The sequence below is a fragment of the Entelurus aequoreus genome, linkage group LG24, assembly GCF_033978785.1.
Source record: "Entelurus aequoreus isolate RoL-2023_Sb linkage group LG24, RoL_Eaeq_v1.1, whole genome shotgun sequence".
NCBI classification, from domain to species: Eukaryota; Metazoa; Chordata; class Actinopteri; order Syngnathiformes; family Syngnathidae; genus Entelurus; species Entelurus aequoreus.
In genome coordinates, this window is record NC_084754.1 from 4983091 (window position 1) to 5005816 (window position 22726).

General features: G+C 42.4%; 1 protein-coding gene across 1 annotated transcript in view; it reads left to right on the forward strand.

The window, feature by feature from the left end:
• Window positions 1-22420: 22420 nt before the first annotated feature.
• n4bp1 (nedd4 binding protein 1) overlaps window positions 22421-22726 on the forward strand; it is an 80700-nt gene continuing 80394 nt past the window's right edge. The window contains exon 1 of the mRNA XM_062036201.1: window positions 22421-22472. The gene's annotated coding sequence lies outside the window, so the exon portion shown is untranslated. The remainder of the gene's footprint in view (window positions 22473-22726) is intronic.

Sequence of the window (22726 nt, forward strand, 5' to 3'; positions counted from 1 at the left end):
AACGCTTACAGTAAATCTCTATATCAACTTGAGGTTGATATAAAGTTAAAAAAAAATGTTTTCTGTCAAAGACAACTTTGTTTTTTATAGTAAAACTGAAATTTAATTTAATATTTTTGAGTAATCACAGTGAAAAGTTAAATAAAATCCTACTAAATATATTTAGGATCCAAAAGGTCCCCCACTCATAAAGTGATACATTTTTATTAGTTTTTTTTTACTTTTAACACTTAAATTACGAGATCAACTTCAGATATATCTGTCGATTTTACGTTTGAACTATTATTTTGTTTGTTTTATGCTCTTTTGTCAAATAAAACTTTGATGTTTTTATATGGCAACCACACAATAGATGCAATATTTTTTCCACATAAAACATTTTAAAGTGATATTTTTTAAGTAATAATTCATTATAACATAGATTTTTAGTGGGGGTTTTTTTTTTAGCACTGGCAAAAAAAAGAAAAATAAACAAAGACAAAAGAAAAAAAAACAGCCTGCATGGCAGCTTTGTGTCAACATTGCAACTTTTTCTTGTTAAATTTCACCTCATTCCACTTTTTTTTAAATGTTTTTTAAAATTTTTGCAATATTATCAATTTTGCAATTTCTGCAGAATGTGTGGCGGGCCGGTAAACAATTAGCTGCGGGCCGCAAATGGCCCCCGGGCCGCACTTTGGACACCACTGACCTATACTGTATATATACACAGACTACAAAGGCGAACGCGCGCAATTTTTCAGGACTTATGCAGATCCCAAATACACATCAGCAGGTACCAGAAGGTAAGAAATGTTGCTTTTGCATAATACCGCGAAACAAAACGCCAGAGAATATGTCTTACCTTATACACACACCATAATAATACTCCTATGTTGAAGCACGATATAGACTCCAGCACCCCCCGCCACCCCAAAAGGGACAAGCGGTAGAAAATGGATGGATGGATGTTGAAGCACAGTACAATCCATCAAGCGGTGCGGCTTCATAGCTTACCAAAGTCGTACTAAAACATTGTTGATAGATTTTTGAGCGCCGTGTGTAATGTTCTATATTGTTAATGGAACATATAAAATGTTGGTGTTGTTTACTTATAATAAATGGTAAATGGGTTATACTTGCGCTTTTCTATCTTCAAGGAACTCAAAGCGCTTTGACACTATTATTTCCACATTCACACGTTCACACACTGATGGCGGGAGCTGCCATGCGAGGCCCTAACCACCACCCATCAGGAGCAAGGGTGAAGTGTCTTGCTCAAGGACACAACGGACGTAACAAGGTTGGTAGAAGCCGGGAATCGAAACCAGGAACACTCTCCCATCCCCGTCATATTGCAATCTACATGTATCTCTTATGTGTGACTGCCATCTACTGGTCACACTTATCATTACACCATGTACCAACTTAAATCATACTTGCCAACCCTCCCGTTTTTAGCGGGAGAATCCCGGTATTCAGCGCCTCTCCCGACAACCTCCCGGCAGAGATTTTCTCCCGACAAACTCCCGGTATTCAGCCGGAGCTGGAGGCCACGCCCCCTCCAGCTCAATGCGGACCTGAGACTGAGTGGGGACAGCCTGTTCTCACGTCCGCTTTCCCACAATATAAACAGCTTGCCTGCCCAATGACGTCATAACATCTAGGGCTTTTAGAGAGTAGAGTGCACAACTGCGCACACAACAAGGAGACGAAGCAGAAGAACGGGGAAATTACAGACATGGCAACGCCGTCGACGAGCAAGATGAAGAAATACGCTTGCAAGTTCCAAAACGAATGGAAACAAGAATTTCAGTTCATCCAGGACAGTTCGAAGGGGAAGGTGTATGTTGCCTGTAAATTTCGTAGTACAGACTTCTCCATTGAACACGGTGGCCGAAATGATATACTCATCATGAACGGAGAAGTTAAACAGGGACAATGCTGCCATCTAGTGGATAGCCACCAGAACACTGAAATTCAAGTATTTATTTTATTTATAATGTATAATAAAATAAATATATATATATACACTACCGTTCAAAAGTTTGGGGTCACATTGAAAAGTCCTTATTTTTTAAGGAAAAACACTGTACTTTTCAATGAAGATAACTTTAAACTAGTCTTAACTTTAAAGAAATACACTCTATACATTGCTAATGTGGTAAATGACTATTCTAGCTGCACATGTCTGGTTTTTGGTGCAATATCTACATAGGTGTATAGAGGCCCATTTCCAGCAACTATCACTCCAGTGTTCTAATGGTACAATGTGTTTGCTCATTGGCTCAGAAGGCTAATTGATGATTAGAAAACCCTTGTGCAATCATGTTCACACATCTGAAAACAGTTTAGCTCGTTACAGAAGCTACAAAACTGACCTTCCTTTGAGCAGATTGAGTTTCTGGAGCATCACATTTGTGGGGTCAATTAAACGCTCAAAATGGCCAGAAAAAGAGAACTTTCATCTGAAACTCGACAGTCTATTCTTGTTCTTAGAAAGGAAGGCTATTCCACAAAATTGTTCGGGTGACCCCAAACTTTTGAACGGTAGTGTATATATATATATATATATAGCTAGAATTCACTGAAAGTCAAGTATTTCATATATATATATATATATGAAATATATATGAAATACTCGAGTTGGTGAATTCTAGCTGTAAATAACCACACCCCCCCCACTCCAGACCAAGCCCCCCCCCCTACCCCCCACCTCCTGATATTGGAGGTCAAGTATGACTTAAATAGCTTCGAGGTCGGTAAGCAAAACCAGAATTATTCCGTACATTAGACGCATCGGGTTATAAGGCGCACTGTCGAGTTTTGAGGGGGGAAAAGGGTTTTAAGTGCGCCTTATAGTCCGGAAAATACGGTATTTTGTACGTGATTTCAAAAACATTGGTAATAAAAAACACATCTGACAAGCTTTCTAGAAATGCAATTGACTGACAGGTGCAGGTTTTCACATAAAACTCACAGTGTGAGTGTCATCCAAGGTTTCTAAGGAACAAATTGTTCATCACTGTCAAGTGAAGCTGGTTTCGTGCGACACATCATGATGCTGCATTTGATCTGTTTACAATGTTTTGGCACTTGGACCGAATCCGATGACAGCCTTTGATTCTGTGTGTCTTCTGTAATTGGAAATGCATGATTATGCTGTTTGAGAAGCCGCCGAGCAGAGCATCAATATGTGTGTGGAGGACAGAGGAGCACCGGCGAGCTGAAATCAACAGGCAGGAATTATTTTACAGTATTCTTTACCAGTAACAGCAATGGGTTAATTAAAGTTGATTCTCTGCAAAATATTGGCAGGCACGTTTGCCGAAGGGATGAGGAAGACTCCAGACTTCTTCATAAGGAGAAAATCGAGCAAATTGAGCCAGTGAATGAAGGAACTGTTTCATTACATGTCCCTTGGGCATGCAAGGTAATAAGGGTAAATCTAGGGGCACGAACTGCAGGATCAAGGCACACAGCATGAAAATGAAAAAAGGAAACGGTGTAGCTCTGTGATGACGGCGTTGTAAAACCGATTCCCTCCGCCCCCCCAGAGTCTTGTCTCAATTCAGCTCGCAAGAATAATATGAAAGGAGTGTGCATAGGTCATGAAAGGATTAGTTGATGAATTAGCAGCCAGCCAGTAAGTTTGAGGAACAAATCTCCCACATGTCTTATGTGATTGTCGTGTACTTTACTTGAACAGAGAACATGGGCAACTGGAACAGAAGGAGCAGAAGGGCATTCCACCGACCCTGAAGTATTGCAGCACGATAGACAAGTTTGAAAATCAATCAATCAATCAATCAATGTTTATTTATATAGCCCTAAATCACAAAAGTCTCAAAGGGCTACACAAGCCACAACGACATCCTCGGCACAGAGCCCACATAAGGGACGTCGATGTGAATGACTATGAGAAACCTTGGAGAGGACCGCATATGTGGGAAACCCCCCTCTAAGTACAGTCCTTAGTGGATTTAACATAATAGTGAGAGTCCAGTCCATAGTAGGGCCAGCAGGAGACCATCCCGAGCGGAGACGGGTCAGTAGCGCAGAGATGTCCCCAACCGATGAACAGGCGAGCGGTCCACCCCGGGTCTCAACTCTGGACAGCCAGCACCTCATCCATGGTCACCGGAACCAGAATAACCCGGCAAGGGGGCAAAGGAGAAAAGAAAACGGCAGATCAACTGGTCTAAAAAATGGGGGTCTATTTAAAGGCTAGAGTATACAAATGAGTTTTAAGATGGGACTTAAATGCTTCTACTGAGGTAGCATCTCTAACTTTTACCGGGAGGGCATTCCATAGTATTGGAGCCCGAATAGAAAACGCTCTATAGCCAGCAGACTTTTTTTGGGCTCTGGGAATCACTAATAAGCCGGAGTTCTTTGAACGCAGATTTCTTGCCGGGACATATGGTACAATACAGTCAGCAAGATAGGCTGGAGCTAGACCGTGTAGTATTTTATACGTAAGTAGTAAAACCTTAAAGTCACATCTTAGGTGCACAGGAAGCCAGTGCAAGTGAGCCAGTATAGGCGTAATATGATCAAACTTTCTTGTTTTTGTCAAAAGTCTAGCAGCCGCATTTTGTACCAACTGTAATCTTTTAATGCTAGACATAGGGAGACCCGAAAATAATACGTTACAGTAATCGAGACGAGACGTAACGAACGCATGAATAATAATCTCAGCGTCGCTAGTGGACAAATGAAATGAATTTTAGAGATATTACGGCGATGAAAGAAGGCCGTTTTAGTAACACTCTTAATGTGTGACTCAAACGAGAGAGTTGGGTCGAAGATAATACCCAGATTCTTTACAGAGTCACCTTGTTTAATTGTTTGGTTGTCAAATGTTAAGGTGGTATTATTAAATAGATGTCGGTGTTGAGCAGGACCGATAATCAGCATTTCCGTTTTCTTAGCGTTGAGTTGCAAAAAGTTAGCGGACATCCATTGTTTCATTTCATTAAGACACGCCTCCAGCTGACTACAATCCGGCATGTTGGTCAGCTTTAGGGGCATGTAGAGTTGGGTGTCATCAGCATAACAGTGAAAGCTAACACCGTATTTGCGTATAATGTCACCTAGCGGCAGCATGTAAATACTAAAGAGTGCAGGGCCAAGAACCGAACCCTGGGGAACTCCGCACGTTACCTTAACATAGTCCGAGGTCACATTGTTATGGGAGACACACTGCATCCTGTCAGTAAGATAAGAGTTAAACCAAGACAGGGCTAAGTCTGACATCCCAATACGCGTTTTGATACGCTCTAATAAAATATTATGATCAACAGTATCGAAAGCGGCGCTAAGATCAAGAAGCAGCAACATAGATGACGCATCAGAATCCATCGTTAGCAATAGATCATTAGTCATTTTTGCAAGGGCTGTCTCCGTAGAGTGATTTGCCCTGAAACCGGACTGAAAAGGTTCACAGAGATTCTTAGACGCTAAGTGTTCATTTAGCTGCTGTGCTACAATTTTTTCGAGGATTTTCGAGATAAACGGAAGGTGGGACACCGGCCGGTAGTTTACCATGAGGTCATAATCGAGGTTAGGTCTTTTGAGTAGAGGATGAATAACCGCTTTTTTGAATGCTAGGGGAACAGTGCCAGAGGAAAGTGATAAGTTTATAATATTTAACACTGATGGACCTAATAATACAAAAAGCTCCTTGATAAGTTTCCCAGGAAGTGGGTCAAGTAAACATGTTGTTTGTTTTGTCCCATTTACACATCTTAACAATTCCTCTAATGTTATTTCATCAAAGAGAGAGAAACTATTTTGGAGGGCAGTATCCGTCGTATGTACAGTCGTATCTGTGTTAATAGAACCCAATTGTAGCTGGGATGCGTTGTCTTTAATCTCATTTCTAATGACTTCAATTTTCTTATTAAAGAAATTCATAAAGTCATCTGCCGAGTGGGTGGAGCTACTGCTAGGAGTCCCTTGTTGGGTTAGCGATGCTACTGTACTAAACAAAAATTTAGGATCATTTTTGTTGAGGTGGATGAGATTTGAGTAATATTTAGCTTTAGCTAAGGTAAGCATGCGTTTATAAGTTATTAAACTATCACTCCATGCTTGATGGAAAACCTCAAGTTTAGTTGTGCGCCATTTACGTTCCAGCTTTCTACATGATAATTTATGAGCTCTAGTTTCTTCTGTAAACCATGGGGTACGCCTTTTAGGGGCCCTTTTTAGCTTTAGCGGTGCTATACTATCAATGGTGTCGCGCAGGGCGTCGTTAAAGTTGTTAGTGAGGTTATCAATAGACATAATTTGGTTAAAATGGTTGAGAGTAGGGTTGTCCCGATACCAATATTTTGGGACCGATACCAGTACCACACTTTTTATACTTTTCTAAATAAAGGGGACAAAAAATGGGATAATTGGCTTTATTTTAACAAAAAATCTTAGGTCAAATTAAACATGTGTTTCTTATTGCAATTGTGTTCTTAAATAAAACAGTGAACAAACTAGACAACTTGTTAAGTAGCCAAACAAAGACTCCTAATTTAGCTGCTGACGTATGCAATAACATATTGCGTCATTGTCCATTCTATAAATTTGTCAAAATTATTAAAAACAAGTGGTAGAAAATTAATTATTAATTTACTTGTTCATTTACTGTTAATATCTGTTTACTTTCTCTTTTAACGTGTTCTATCTACACTTATGTTAAAATGTAATAATCACTTATTGGGTTTGAGTTTGAGTTTGAGTTTGAGTTTATTTCGAACATGCAAGCACACAACATGATACATCACAATTTCCAATTTCTTATTCTGTTGTTTGATACTTTCCAGTAGTTTTGGATGATGCCACAAATTTAGATACCGATCGGATACCAAGTATTGACAGGATCATACATTGGTCATAATTTAAGTTCTCATATGTCCAGGGACAAATTTCCTGAGTTTATTAATATAATATGAATTTTTTTTTTTAAACGAAAAAAGATTTTGTGCCGATAAAAAATATCGATGTAATCATTGTAGTATCGACTAGATACGCTCTGTGACTTGGTATCATAACAGTGGATGTCAGGTGTAGATCCATTGATGGAATTCGTTTTCATTGTGACGCCGGTGAGCTATTGTATCCTCCTACGGTGTGTAGTGAAGCATGTTTAGCTATTCCTCGTCCTGCAGGAATGATACTTGTAAGAAACTTACTTTATTTGTCACCATGGAGGCGAGGATTAGTGATTTAGAAGTAGCTAAAACACTGCTGGTTGCGGATGGACATTAGCCGCTAGCTAGCTAGCCATGTCTTAAAGCACCTCTTCCTGAGGGCGCTTCAGTGTTATAACTTCACCTTTGTCTTTAGTTTTTAATCCAAAATGCGTCCGTTCTCCCTTTTCTGTATACACAGTGTGTCTGCTTATAAGTACTCTGTGATTGTGCGCTGCCGAACATGCTCCTCTGCTCGTAAAACCAGCCATGTCCCGACGTGACAACGTCATGCCTGTAAAAAAAATATATATGGGGAACCAGTACATTTCAAACAGAATATAGTATCGTTTTTGATTCATTAGTACCACGATACTGTCCTAGTACCGGTTAAGGTTGCAAAGGGGTGGAAAGTTTCCGGTAAATTTCCGGAAAGTTTCCGGAAATTTACCACGGGAAGTCAAGCTCGGGAAGTTTGGAAATATTGACCATTTTTTGACTATTCAAACTTGGACACCGTCCATGGGAATTAATGAGAATATATGGGAATTAATGGGGAATAATAATAATTACATATTATTGGGCACTTGTCTGTATGCTGTTGCATCTTTGTAGCTCTTTGCACAGTATTTGCAAATGTACACAGCCTTTCCGCCTACATTGGTTGGGGTGAAATGTCTCCACACATCAGATGGTGTACGTGGCATTATTCTGTTTGTATTTATTTATTCCTGTAAAACACTAATGCAATGCCACACACAGATATAAATAGTCAGCTAAACAATTTGAGTAGTCTTTAAAAATATTTGACTGATGGACAAATGAATAGAAATAGGCTAGATGAATAAATGAACACTCAATCAGCATGCTAAATCAAACTATAAGCTACATTCTTGTATGACAACAGAATGGCTAGCAGAACAGAAGGCAGAGGAAACTGCACGTTTTGATTTAGTATTTGCTAGTTGAACTTACAGATCACAAAAAAGTTAATTTTGGATCGGATCGGACATAAATGAATGGGATTTAACATAGAGAAAATTAGCATCACGGCTAACGGATAAATATTTTCGGTTCATTATGAGACTGTGGTGGTACATAAACCTAGCGAGCTAGAGATATTGGCCCCAAAATCATTTAACAAGTACAGGAACAGCTAGCTAGCTTGAGTGGAAGTCTGCTGGAGTAGTCTACAGTCATACAGTAACAAGTAATTACACCTCTATTAAACTTAAATACCATAGATCAAATATACTTACCACAGTAATATCATCAAAACTTACCTGACTGGATGAAGTCCTTGGGCTCAAATACTAGTGTGGCCTCAATAGCCCTGCTGTAGTGCGTAGCATGCTGGGCATTATCTGCACATGTGATGGAGGAATGCACAGTGCAGGGTTGAAATTCTACTGAATTTGCATGAAATCAGGTTGTTTTATCTAACAATCATGCTGCAAGATCTAGCATGTTGCATCCAATGTTTATTCCCATTAATTTCCCAATTAATTTCCATATATTCCCGTTAATTCCCATGGAAAGTTTCCAACTTTGAATATTCCCGGAATTTTGCAACCCTAGTACCGGTATACCGTACAACAGGATTACATTTCTTTTTACAGTAAAAAATGCTCGCACTTTGACACAGTTTGCGTATGCAACCGTGATTTTAGTGCAGCAGACTACCTCGAGAGAGCTCAAGTAAAATAGAGTTTCCGATGCGTTTCCTTTGCAAGTCAAAGGTTGAATAGTTAGGTAAGACAAAAACAAAGTCTCAGCTTAGTCCTAGCTTTTTAACCAGTGAGGTCATTGCCATCCATGAATCTTTTATACGGTTCCGTTAAATGTCACACCATTCGACTAACAAAACCCCTGTCTGGCTCGGCAATACACTTCCAACACACAGAATGAATGGAGCTGGTTGAAGGGCAGAGGGTTTCGGGTTTAGAGGTGACCAGTGTCCAGGTGTGCCTCTCCAATTATTTGTTGCTGCCGCTTCAAAGTACACACGCACACACATAAACACACCGCAGTAGGTCGAACTCCCCTCTCATCTATCTCAAAAACACAATTAAAGCGCCTTGAAGCTCCAGCACCTGGTCTCCCGCTATAGGTAGGAAGGCGTGAGGTACAGGAGGAAGGATTTTGGATTGTATCTTGTCTACATGTCAAGTAAATGAGATGCCAGATAGACAAGAGATGCAGATACTTACCGTATCAACAAGAAGGCAACTGCTGAGCACTGACCTACAGTTGTCTATTTGGCATAGCAGCCATGATAACATTCAACATGAGGATGCAGCAGGTAAGGAAGAGTAAGGGGCAACAAAAAGGAGAGTTGTTAAGACGCAGGGGTTTGTTTGGCGAGGAACGATGTGGGAGAAAAAACTGGTACTGTATTTTTCAGACTATAAGGCGCACTTAAAGGCCTACTGAAAGCCACTACTACCGACCACGCAGTCTGATAGTTTATATATCAATGATGAAATCTTAACATTGCAACACATGCCAATACGGCCGGGTTAACTTATAAAGTGCAATTTTACATTTCCCGGGGAACTTCCGGTTCAAAACGCCTTCGGAGGATGACGTATGCGCGTGACGTCGCGAGGTCCACGGAAGTGTTTGGACCCTATTGGACACAATACACAGAGCTCTGTTTTCTTCGACAAAATTCCACAGTATTCTGGACATCTGTGTTGGTGAATCTTTTGCAATTTGTTTAATAAACAACGGAGGCTGCAAAGAAGAACGTTGTAAATCAAATCAAATCAAATCAACTTTATTTATAAAGCACATTTAAAATTTACCACACGGGTAGCCAAAGTGCTGTACGATGGGCAGGTTAAAAATAATACAAGAATCGAGCAAACACAACACAACACAAACAGAACACGATAAAAAATAAATAAATAAAATATAAAAACATAAAAACAGGTTCACAGCAGGTGTATTATGGGGCGCCATTGCAGGATGGGTATCACTCAGTGTTAAAAGCCATGGAATAAAAGTATGTTTTTAAGAGAGATTTAAAAACAGGAAGAGAGGAGGCTTGTCTAACACTCAGAGGTAGGTCGTTCCAGAGCTTGGGAGCAGCAGCGGCGAAAGCTCTGTCACCTCTAAGCTTCAGTCTTGTGTCCGGGACCGTCAGTAGCAGCTGATCGGCTGATCTTAGGGATCGGATGGGGCAGTAAGGCTGAAGGAGGTCGGAGAGATATGTTGGCGCGAGGTTGTTTAGACATTTAAAAACAAATAAAAGGAGTTTAAAATTGATTCTGTAACGCACAGGGAGCCAGTGAAGGGACGCTAATATAGGGGTGATGTGCTCACGTCTGCGGGTCTGTGTTAGCAGACGAGCAGCAGAGTTCTGCACGAGCTTCAGGCGGGCGAGGGAGGCCTGGCTAATGCCTACATACAGGGCATTGCAGTAGTCTAAACGAGTCGAGATAAAGGCATGGATTAATTTCTCGAGATCATGTCCTGATAGAAGCGGTTTCACTTTCGCTATTTGGCGTAATTGATAAAAGCTTTTTTTGTACAACGCTGCTGATTTGTTTTTCGAATTTAAAATCTGAGTCGCACTTTACCCCCAGGTTTGTGACACAGTCGCTGAGATACGGGGTCAGAGTGCCGAGGTCAACGTTGGGGCAGGGGGAGCGACTTGGACCGAACAACATAACTTCTGTTTTGTCTTCATTTAGGCTCAGGAAGTTAGCTGAAAGCCAGGCTTTGATGTCGTGCAGGCAGTCAATAAGACGTTGAACCGTGTTATTTTGTGCCATGGGAAAATAAATCTGGCAATCATCGGCATAAAAATGAAATGCAATATCGTACATCCTAAAAATAGAACCAAGGGGGAGAAGGTAAAGCGCAAATAAGATTGGGGCAAGGATTGAGCCCTGGGGAACCCCATGTGGTAAAGGAGCTGTGGAAGACATAAAACTGTCTATTTTTACACAAAAACTCCTGCCGGTTAGGTACGACCGGAACCAGTTGAAGGCGGCGCCCTTAATGCCCACACAGTTCTCAAGACGAGTGATTAAGGTGGCGTGGTCGACGGTGTCGAAAGCAGCAGACAGATCTAAAAGCACCAAGACAACATATTTACCAGAATCAGTTGACAGGAGGATATCGTTAAAAACTTTTAAAAGTGCTGACTCTGTGCTGTGGAGGGCTGTTGTAGGTGGGATCGGTGTATTAGCGGCGGACTACAGCAAAACACAAACAGGAGGACTTTGTTGGATAGCAGACGCGCTAGCGGCGACCTCACCTTGACTTCCTACGTCTCCGGGCCGCCGACCGCATCGTCGATCGCTGGAACGCAGGTGAGCACGGGTGTTGATGAGCAGAGAAGGGCTGGCTGGCGTAGGTGGAGCGCTAATGTTTTTCTCATAGCTCTGGCGAAGTCCCGTTGTTAAGTTAGCGTCGTTAGCAACAGCATTGCTAGGCTTCGACAGGCGTCGAATACACATTAACCGTGTATTTACATGTCCAGTGTTTGGTTCGGTGTCTCCTGATAGTAGTATTGTTGATCTTCTGTCTATCCTTCCAGTCAGGGATTTATTTATTTTGTTTCTATCTGCATTTGAGACGGATGCTATCACGTTAGCTCATGCTAAAGAGCTTCGTCGATGTATTGTCGTGGGGATAAAAGTCACTGTGAATGTCCATTTCGCGTTCTCGACTCTCATTTTCAAGAGGATATAGTATCCGAGGTGGTTTAAAATACAAATCCGTGATCCACAATAAAAAAAGGAGAGAGTGTGGAATCCAATGAGCCAGCTTGTACCTAAGTTACGGTCAGAGCGAAAAAAGATATCTCTTGAACTGCATTCTAGTCCGTCACTCTAACGTTCCTCATCCACAAATCTTTCATCCTCGCTCAAATTAATGGGGTAATCGTCGCTTTCTCGCTCCGAATATCTCTCGCTCCATTGTAAACAACGGGGAATTGTGAGCAGCACTACCGCTTGTGACGTCACGCTACTTCCGGTAGGGGCAAGGTTTTTTTTTATCAGCGAGCAAAAGTTGCGAACTTTATCGTCGATTTTCTCTACTAAATCCTTTCAGCAAAAATATGGCAATATCGCGAAATGATCAAGTATGACACATAGAATGGATCTGCTATTCCCGTTTAAATTTAAAAAATTCATTTCAGTAGGCCTTTAAAATCCTTTCATTTCCTCAAAAATCGAAAAAAAGCGCCTAACGTACGGAATAATTCTGGTTGTGCTTACCGACCTCGAAGCTATTTTATTTGGCACATGGTGTGATGATAAGTGTGACCAGTAGACGGCAGTCACACATAAGAGATATGTGTAGACTGCAATATGACACCAGTAAACAACACCAAAATTTTAAATGTTCCATTGAGAATATCGAACATTACCGTATTTTTCAGACTATAAGTCGCTCCGGAGTATAAGTCGCACCGGCTGAAAATGCATAATAAAGAAGGAAAAAAAAACATATATAAGCCGCACTGGAGTATAAGGCGCATTTTTGGGGGGAAATGTATTTGATAAAACCCAACACCAAGAATAGACATTTGAAAGGCAATTTAAAATTTTATTTTTTTATTTTTTTTATTTATTTCAGGCAATGACATAAAAAAGTACAAAGTTAACAACACATAATAATATAAATTAATATAGTGCAAAAGGTAATGCATAGTGTAGTTCAAGACTTACGGCATACTTGCCAACCCTCCCGTTTTTAGCGGGAGACTCCCGGTATTCAGCGCCTCTCCCGATAACCTCCCGGCAGAAATTTTCTCCCGACAAACTCCCGGTATTCAGCCGGAGCTGGAGGCCACGCCCCCTCCAGCTCAATGCGGACCTGAGTGGGGACAGCCTGTTCTCACGTCCGCTTTCCCACAATATAAACAGCTTGCCCGCCCAATGACGTCATAACTGTAGAATGATCGAGGGCGAGTTCTTGGTTTCTTATGTGGGTTTATTGTTAGGCAGTTTCATTAACGTCCTCCCAGCGCGGTAACAGCACACAACAACAGCAGTCACGTTTAGTCTACCGTAAAGCAGTTCGGCTGCCGTAAACAGCAATGTTGTGACACTCTTAAACAGGACAATACTGCCATCTACTGGATAGCCTCCAGAACACTGAAATTCAAGTATTTATTTTATTTATATGTATAATAAAATAAATACATATATATATATATATACATATATATATATATATATATATATATATATAGCTAGAATTCACTGAAAGTCAAGTATTTCATACATAGGTAGAAAATGGATGGATGGATGGTATATATATATATATATATATATATATATATATATATATATATATATATATATATATATATATATATATATATATATGTCTTAATTAGATTATCCAAAAAATAGTGCTCGATACCGTGGTAGAGCGTAATATGTATGTGTGGGAAAAAAATCACAAGACTATTTCATCTCTACAGGCCTGTTTCATGAGGGGTTTCCTCAATCCTCAGGAGATTTTCGGAGGATTTGAGGAAACCCCTCATGAAACAGGCCTGTAGAGATGAAATAGTCTTGTGATTTTTTCCCACACATACATATATATATATATATATATATATATATATATATATATATATATATATATATATATATATATATATATATATATATATATATATATATATATATATATATATATATATATATATATATGAAACATACATATATATATATATATATATATATATATATATATATATATATATATATATATATATATATATATATATATATATATATATATATATATATGAAATACTTGAGTTGGTGAATTCTAGCTTAAATATATTCCCCTCTTAACCACGCCCCAAACACGCCCCCAGCCCCACCCCCGACCCCACACCTCCTGGTATCGGAGGTCTCAAGGTTGGCAAGTATGACTTACGGTCATTACAAAACATCACTGCACATCATAATGGCAGCTACAATTTCCATCTTAAAGATCTAAAAAAATGATTTGGGAATGTCCGACGGGCCAGATTGAAAAGCTTAACAAGCCGCATGTGGCCCCCGGGCTTTAATCTGCCCAGGTCTGCAGTAGACCATCACATTTTATTAAATAGACTTAGACACCTGGTGGGGCGCTCTGGTACTGTTTTAAACTGGTTCCACTCTTATCTCACAGACAGATGTTTTTTCTGTAAGTATGGATGCATGAAAAGGTGCCATTATTTCTAATATTTATATGCTGCTTCTTGGGGACGTCATTAGGCGACACGGCATCAGTTTCCACGGTTACGCTGATGATACCCAGTTGTACATTGCCGTGTCTCCTGCTGACACAGGACCAATAGATACCCTTTTTTACTGCATTGTAGACACCAAGTCATGGATGAATCTCCTATAGCTCAACCAGGACAAAACAGAGGTTTTAGTTATAGGCCTTGAAGACCAGGTGGAGAAAGGTTTACCAAAATTACAAGATTTTAAAACAACACAGTCCATAATTTTCAAACTCCGAGCTGACATGATCCGATACCAAGTAGTTACAGGACCATACAATGGTCATAATTTAAGTCCTCATGTGTCCAGGGACGTATTTCCTGAGTTTCTAAACATAATATAAATAAATAAAAAACGGAAAAATATTTTGTGATGCTAAAAAAATATCGATGTAATCATAGTAGTATCCACTAGATACGCTCCTGTACTTGGTATCATTACAGTGGCTGTCAGGTGTAGATCCACCCATGGGGTTTGTTTACATCGTGACGCCGGTGAGCTACGGTGTGTAGTGAAGCATGTTTAGCTATTCCTCGTCCTGCAGGGATGATACTTGTAAGAAACGTACTTTATTTGTCGCCATGGAGGCGAGGATTAGTGATTTAGAAAAAGCTACAACACTGCAGACTGCGGATGGACGTTTGCCGCTAGCTAGCTAGCCATGTCTTAGAGCACCTCTTCCTGAGGGCGTTTCAGTGTTATAACCTCACCTTTATCTTTAGTTTTTAGGCCAAAATGGGTCCGTTTTCCCTTTTCTGTCTACACACCTTGTCTGCTTTCATGTACTCCGTGATTGTGCGCTGCCGAACATGCTCCTCTGCTTGCAAAACCAGCAATGTCATGACGTGATGACGCGCCGTCATGCCAGGGAACCGGTTCTTTTCAAACAGAGTATAGTACCGTTTTTGATTCATTAGTACCGCGATACTATACTAGTACCGGTATATTGTACAACCCTAATTGGATCGTTGAATAGTTTGTAGTTTAAAACATGTATATTACACTAAAAGTTCAATTCAAAAAGATAGTGTTTGTAGAGGTTGCCCTCTAGTGGGTTCCTCGGACCACCACACACTGCCATGAGAGCCCGGATCAGGGGTACAGCACTGTTTTATTTCCATAAAATAGTGCAAGGCTTTTGCTTTTCAGCGAAATGTCTTTTTCTGAGTCTGTGTGTGTCTCTCTCTCTCTGGCTCCCACTCCAACTGGAGGGCAGCTGTGGCTACGAAAGTAGCTTACCACCACTAGGTGTGAATGAATGATGGGTTCTCACTTCTCTGTGAAGCGCTTTGAGTGTCTAGAAAAGCGCTATATAAATCTAAATCTAATCCATTAACTCCATCCCCGTGTCTCGTTCCGGCTGCTGCTAATAAAGGCGACAGGTGATTAGATAACAAGGCCCACCTTGCACACCCCGTTCCGCGGCAGGCCCGCAGGCCACGCCCCCCTCCACAGTGTTATTTTGCCTCACCATTGTACTCACGTGTAAGATTCCTTCAATGCTCATTTACATTTCGGCATTTATTTGATTCACATGCATGCGCAGATGAATTGGCTGCATGAATTACCATTGTGAGCACACCTCACCATAATTTAGCCCCTGAACAGACGTCAGATGCGCCTAAGAGCCAAAAATAGCTTGTAAAATGTCAAATAATCCGTACCGGGGCCTAATTTTTGCTCCAGGGGTATGTTGCTGGGTTCCTAGGTTTGAGTGTCCCACCCCACTGAAAAACTTGCAATGAGACAACACAAAATGTTGAAATGATGAGCGTCCACATTCCCACGTTATGTTCTTCTCTTTAATAACCCCAAGAGTATCGTGGGTAAGATCTTGATGTGAAGGAGATGAGCTAAACACCCACGTTGGCATTGCTGCCAAGTCCACCACAGATGTTACCAACGCCTCCGAACATACAGACGTAAGTGCCTTCTTCAACATACTAAACGCAGCATTCGACTGCATCTTGCACCTTGTACATTGCATCTCCTAAATAGCAAAGTTCTTTTCTAAAACACATCCATGCTAACACATTTGCATGTGCTAATCTACTATTTGTAGACACTTATACACACAGATTGGGACGGCGTGGCGCGGTTGGGAAAGTGGCCGTGCCAGCAACCTGATGGTTCCTGGTTCAATCCCCACCTTCTACCAACCTAGTCACGTCCGTTGTGTCCTTGAGCAAGACACCTCACCCTTGCTCCTGATGGGTCGTGGTTAGGGCCTTGCATGGCAGCTCCTGCCATCAGTGTGTGAATGGGTGAATGTGGAAGTAGTGTCAAAGCGCTTTGAGTACCTTGAAGGTAGAAAAGCGCGATACAAGTATAACCCATTTACCATTGTAGATCACAGGCGTCAAACTCAAGGCCCGGGGGCCACATCTGGCCCGCGACATCATTTTACCTGGCCCGCAAACACCTGGAAATGATATGTGTGAATAAAGTACTTCATATTTTCTCACTAAATGTAATTGATTTTTTTTTCATTTTGACTTAAAAAATATATGTACTGCTTGAAATTGCATGCCTTTTAAACTTTAATATACAGGGTTAGGCGCTATAAGTGTTCAACTTCAGCCTAAACCAGGGGTCGGCAACCCAAAATGTTGTAAGAGCCATATTGGACCAAAAATACAAAAACAAATCCGTCTGGAGCCGCAAAAAGTTAAAAGCCATACAGATAGTGTGTCATGAGATATAAATTGAATTAAGATGACTTAAAGTAAACTAAATTACCTCAAATATAGCTACAAATGAGGCATGATGATGCAATATGTACATATAGCTAGCCTAAATAGCATGTTAGCATCGATTAGCTTGCAGTCATGCAGTGACCAAATATGTCTGATTAGCACTCCACACAAGTCAATAACAACAACAAAACGCACCTTTGTGCACTCATGCGCAACGTTAAAAGTGTGGTGGACAAAATGAGACAGAAAAAGAAGTGGCATAAAACACGTCCTAGAAAGTCGGAGAAAGTTATACATGTAAACAAACTAAGGTGAGTTCAAGGACCGGCAAAATTAGTAGGACAAAACGGCGCTCTCCAAATACTCGAATCAGTGAAGCATGTTTAATACAAACAGTGTGATTTATAACAATTAGAGTCATGTTTGTCCTCCTACAGAAACCATATTAAAACAAAAAATTTTTTTTTTTTCCCCTCATCTTTTTCCATTTTTCATACATTTATGAAAATGCTCCAGAGAGCCACTAGGGCGGCGCTAAAGAGCCGCATGCGGCTCTAGAGCCGCGGGTTGCCGACCCCTGTGTCATGATCCATGGTCCGGATCATGTTTTTGTGTTTTCTGTTAATTTTGGACTCCTTTTGTTATTTGTTGTGCTCCTGTGAGTTTGTTTTGGTTGTCATGGTCACTCTTTGTGTGCACCTGTCTCTGATTAGTGCTCGCCCGCTCACCTGCTTCCCGAGCGCTAATCAGAGGCATTATTTAAGTTGCCTTTGCCAGTCACTCGTCCTGCTCTCATTGTGTTTGCTCCATGCACTTGTCACGTGAGTTTTTGAGTTCTAGTGTTCCTTGTCTTTTGCCTATGCTAAGTAATAAGTTCCTTAACTTCCCGTGCGCTCTGCACGCATCCTTGTTGTTTTTTGTTTATTGGATGATTTATGATAGATAAATCACTTCCTACCTTACGCCTTCGTCCGGAGCCGTTCCTTTGCATTGGGAGAACAACCGCGCAGCAAGCTGTGACCCCCCCGTTCGTGACAGAATGAGAGCAGCAACCGTTCTCCCGCAAACGGACCAGAGTGAGATGGATGAAGGTACGCGCATGGTGTTGCGAGCGATGGAAGTGGAGACGCTTCGCTATTCGACGGAGGAGAGGTCGAACCTTATGTGGGGACCTGGAGGCTCCCTTATCCCCATCGACTCCCTCTGGTCCGAAGACATCGCCGCTACACAGCAGTACCGGACGCGCAGGCAAAGGCGGAAGCCGTCCAGAAGGGCTTCGCCTCGCCGTCAGAACGCGTCACTCCCGCAAGCTCCTCCCCCGGACCGAAGCAAGTTGCAGGCAGCCCAGTATCCTTCCCCCGATGACGTCACTCCGTCCACGGCTGATGACGTCATGGCCCAGAATTTTTTTTTTCTGAATTCTGTCTCCTTGCGTCAACAACCTCCTAAAGACTTTAATTCTAAAATTATACCTTGTCAGGACATTCTTTTGAAATTTAGATGTCAGCCACAGTCTCCTTCTGAGTGCCAAGCTCCGCCCCCTAGGACTCTAGCCCCGCCCACGTCAGTGACTTTTTCCTCTCATCCTCCCAAAAGACCTCAGGTGGGGGGTGGGAAAAGACATTTTGGACAATTTAGAGGGGAGGATTTTGCCCCCCTCCTGACTTCCCGCCACCCACCCGTAAAGACTGTTCCAGACCGCAAGCAGCGCGTCTGGTATCCGCCCCTTGAGGGGGGGGCTGGGGCCGGGAGCTGTGCTGGTGGGGCTGCTCGGCTGCGCCCAGCCAGGCAGCAACCTCCATCCCGGCCGCCGCCACCTGTCCTTCGGCCTGCCAAGCCGCAACCTCCAGCCCGTCCTCCACCACCAGTCCGTCGGCATGCCAAGCCGCAACCTCCTGCCAGGCCACCTCCGCCAAAGTCACGACCAACACCTCCAAGTCTGGTTTCCACACCAGTACCTCCAAGTCTGGTTTCCACACCAGTACCTCCAAGTCTGGTTTCCACACCAGTACCTCCAAGTCTGGTTCCCACACCAGTACCTGCACCTCGGCTGGTTCCCACACCAGTACCTGCACCTCGGCTGGTTCCCACACCAGTACCTGCACCTCGGCTGGTTCCCACACCAGTACCTGCACCTCGGCTGGTTCCCACACCAGTACCTGCACCTCGGCTGGTTCCCAGACCAGTACCTGCACCTCGGCTGGTTCCCAGACCAGTACCTGCACCTCGGCTGGTTCCCAGACCAGTACCTGCACCTCGGCTGGTTCCCAGACCAGTACCTGCACCTCGGCTGGTTCCCAGACCAGCACCTGCTCCTCGGCTGGTTCCCACACCAGCACCTGCTCCTTGGCAGACGCCTGCATCTGCTCCTCGGCAGACGCCTGCACCTGCTCCTCGGCAGACGCCTGCACCTGCTCCTCGGCTGACGCCTGCACCTGCTCCTCGCCAGACGCCTGCACCTGCTCCTCGCCAGACGCCTGCACCTGCTCCTCGCCAGACGCCTGCACCTGCTCCTCGCCAGACGCCTGCACCTGCTCCTCGCCAGACGCCTGCACCTGCTCCTCGCCAGACGCCTGCGCCTGCTCCTCGCCAGACGCCTGCGCCTGCTCCTCGGCAGACGCCTGCGCCTGCTCCTCGGCAGACGCCTGCGCCTGCTCCTCGGCAGACGCCTGCGCCTGCTCCTCGGCAGACGCCTGCACCTGCACCACGCCAGACGCCGGTGGTACCTGCAAGCACGCCAGACTCGCCGGTGGTACCTGCAAGCACGCCAGACTCGCCGGTGGTACCTGCAACCACACCAGACTCGCCGGTGGTACCTGCAACCACACCAGACTCGCCAGTGGTACCTGCAACCACGCCTGACTCGCCGCCGGTGCCTGCTGCCACGCCTGCCATGACGGCGCCGGTGCCTGCTGCCACGCCTGCCATGACGGCGCCGGTGCCTGCTGCCACGCCTGCCATGACGGCGCCGACACGCCCACCTCCTCGTCGACCACGGATGTGGCCGCTCCCTGGTCGTCCGCCTCGCCAAGTGCGCCCACCTCCCCGTCGGCCACGAATGTGGCCATTCCCTGGTCGCCCGCCTCGCTTGCTGCAGCGGCGTTCCACTCGCCGCCGCCACTTGACTTTGCCTCGGTGGATTCGGGGACACTTGGCCTGGCGACCCACCTCCAAGTCCTCCCTCCGCCCGCCCGTGACTTTTGACCCTGCTTGTTTTTTGTTTTTGTTTTCATATGGACATCTTGTATCTGTCCTTGAGGAGGGGGTACTGTCATGATCCATGGTCCGGATCATGTTTTTGTGTTTTCTGTTAATTTTGGACTCCTTTTGTTATTTGTTGTGCTCCTGTGAGTTTGTTTTGGTTGTCATGGTCACTCTTTGTGTGCACCTGTCTCTGATTAGTGCTCGCCCGCTCACCTGCTTCCCGAGCGCTAATCAGAGGCATTATTTAAGTTGCCTTTGCCAGTCACTCGTCCTGCTCTCATTGTGTTTGCTCCATGCACTTGTCACGTGAGTTTTTGAGTTCTAGTGTTCCTTGTCTTTTGCCTATGCTAAGTAATAAGTTCCTTAACTTCCCGTGCGCTCTGCACGCATCCTTGTTGTTTTTTGTTTATTGGATGATTTATGATAGATAAATCACTTCCTACCTTACGCCTTCGTCCGGAGCCGTTCCTTTGCATTGGGAGAACAACCGCGCAGCAAGCTGTGACCCCCCCGTTCGTGACACCCTGGCCTAAACCCTTTTGGTCTGCAACATTTTTTTTTAAATTTATGAATGTACAACTGTCTGTTTATGAATGTACATCTGTTTGTTTATGTAAAACTGTTTGTTTATTTTGTTGACCATTGACCGAAGAAATAATAAACTAAACTAAATTAATAGTATCCAATATTACAGTATACTTTCCAAACATTTGTTGTCTAAATAAAAATAAATACTTAAATATCTGCTTGACTTAAGATTTTACAGCAAGCTACCCAATACATGTTATGGTGTTCTTTACAGCATTGCTGTAAATTGAAAAAAACTACAATGTGTTTGCGTTAAAATTCTGTTGACTGAGCTGCCATATTTTTACTGTAAAATCTTGTTTTTAACGGCGTTTTACTTTAAATGGAAAAACGGTACATTTGTTTTTACGGTAGAAAAACTGGTAGCTAAGTTGCCAGAATAAGAAAATAACTTTTACTGTTTTTCCATTAACAATATAATGTTGTGGAAAAACAATGTCAATTTAATAGTAAAATTCTGGCAACTAAGGTTTTTCTGTAAAAAACAAAAAGGTGGTACTGTTTTTCCATTTATCGTAAAATGTTGTAAAAATATATATTTTTTAAAACACTATATTTTACAGTAACATTTTGTAAATGTAATGTTTTTGCTGTAAAATCGACAGTCTACTTAAAACAATTTATACAATTAATAATGAAATCCGGAGGCAAATTCATACATTATTCACTGTTACAAGTACTCTGATGGCAGCCATAACTGCCATGTGGCCCTCAATGAAAACCAGTTTGACATCCCCGTTGTAGATAAAGGAGTATTTTTTTATGGCAAGTTATTTAAGCACAGACCTTCAGGTAGATAATTCTCATCTTTGATGCAGTCCAATGGTGAATCCACATGGCTTCCATAGTAAATATGAGAAGATAGGCAGAACAAAATATATTTAATTGACTTGGTTTTTCTTATGTGGTGCCAGATACTCCCTTTTAAGGAAGTAATGTCTTAATGACTATATAAAAAAAAAATATTTTCACAAGCATTACTGTTCTGTTACAACTAAAAGTTGTAAACTCTTGTTTATTAAAGTGTCACGCTTGTCATTGAATTACCATTGTTACATGTGTATTTGTCGCCATCATGTGGTCAGGGCAGGTAATACATCTTTGAGAAGCGTGTACTTTGAATCCAACTTTATATACCGGAAGTTGCATAAGCCACGCAGAGAAATGTCACTTCATGGTGGTTCTTTTTTGAAGAAATACTGCATATATATTTGCTTTAAGGTTGCATCGCCGGTATGTACACAAAGTTGAACTTTGTAACTTTGTTTTTGTCCAAAATATTGCTAGCTAACTTCACGATTTGTGATCGTAAAATTAGATATTTGTCATGCTCATTAGCGATGATTTCCGATGTCATCTAAAACGACGTTAGTAGTCACATTTGTTTACCTTCTTCATGCCTTGTAAGGTAGCATTACAGCATATATATGTATACATTTGCATAACATACACTATGTATATATTGACTGTATTGTTTATCTTTTTAATTTCGCCCTTTTGAATGTCATTAAGCCTCCTGACAACGCTCATTGGTCTCCACTCTCCAGAGTCGTGACGTAAGAAAGGTGAGACATGATAAACATGACATTATAAAAAAAAAGAAAAGAAAGGTGAGACATGCACCCCAAACGGCACAATGACATCATAGAAACATTTGGAAATTGAAGAAAAGTATAGTGATGTTTCCCTCAACGCATGACTTTCTTTTCATATCACAGGGACATTTATACAGGTATAGTTAAATATGCAGAATGTTAAGAGACTGGATACTTATGCTTTCACAACATGTTTACAGTTGTGGTCGTATGTGATTGACTGT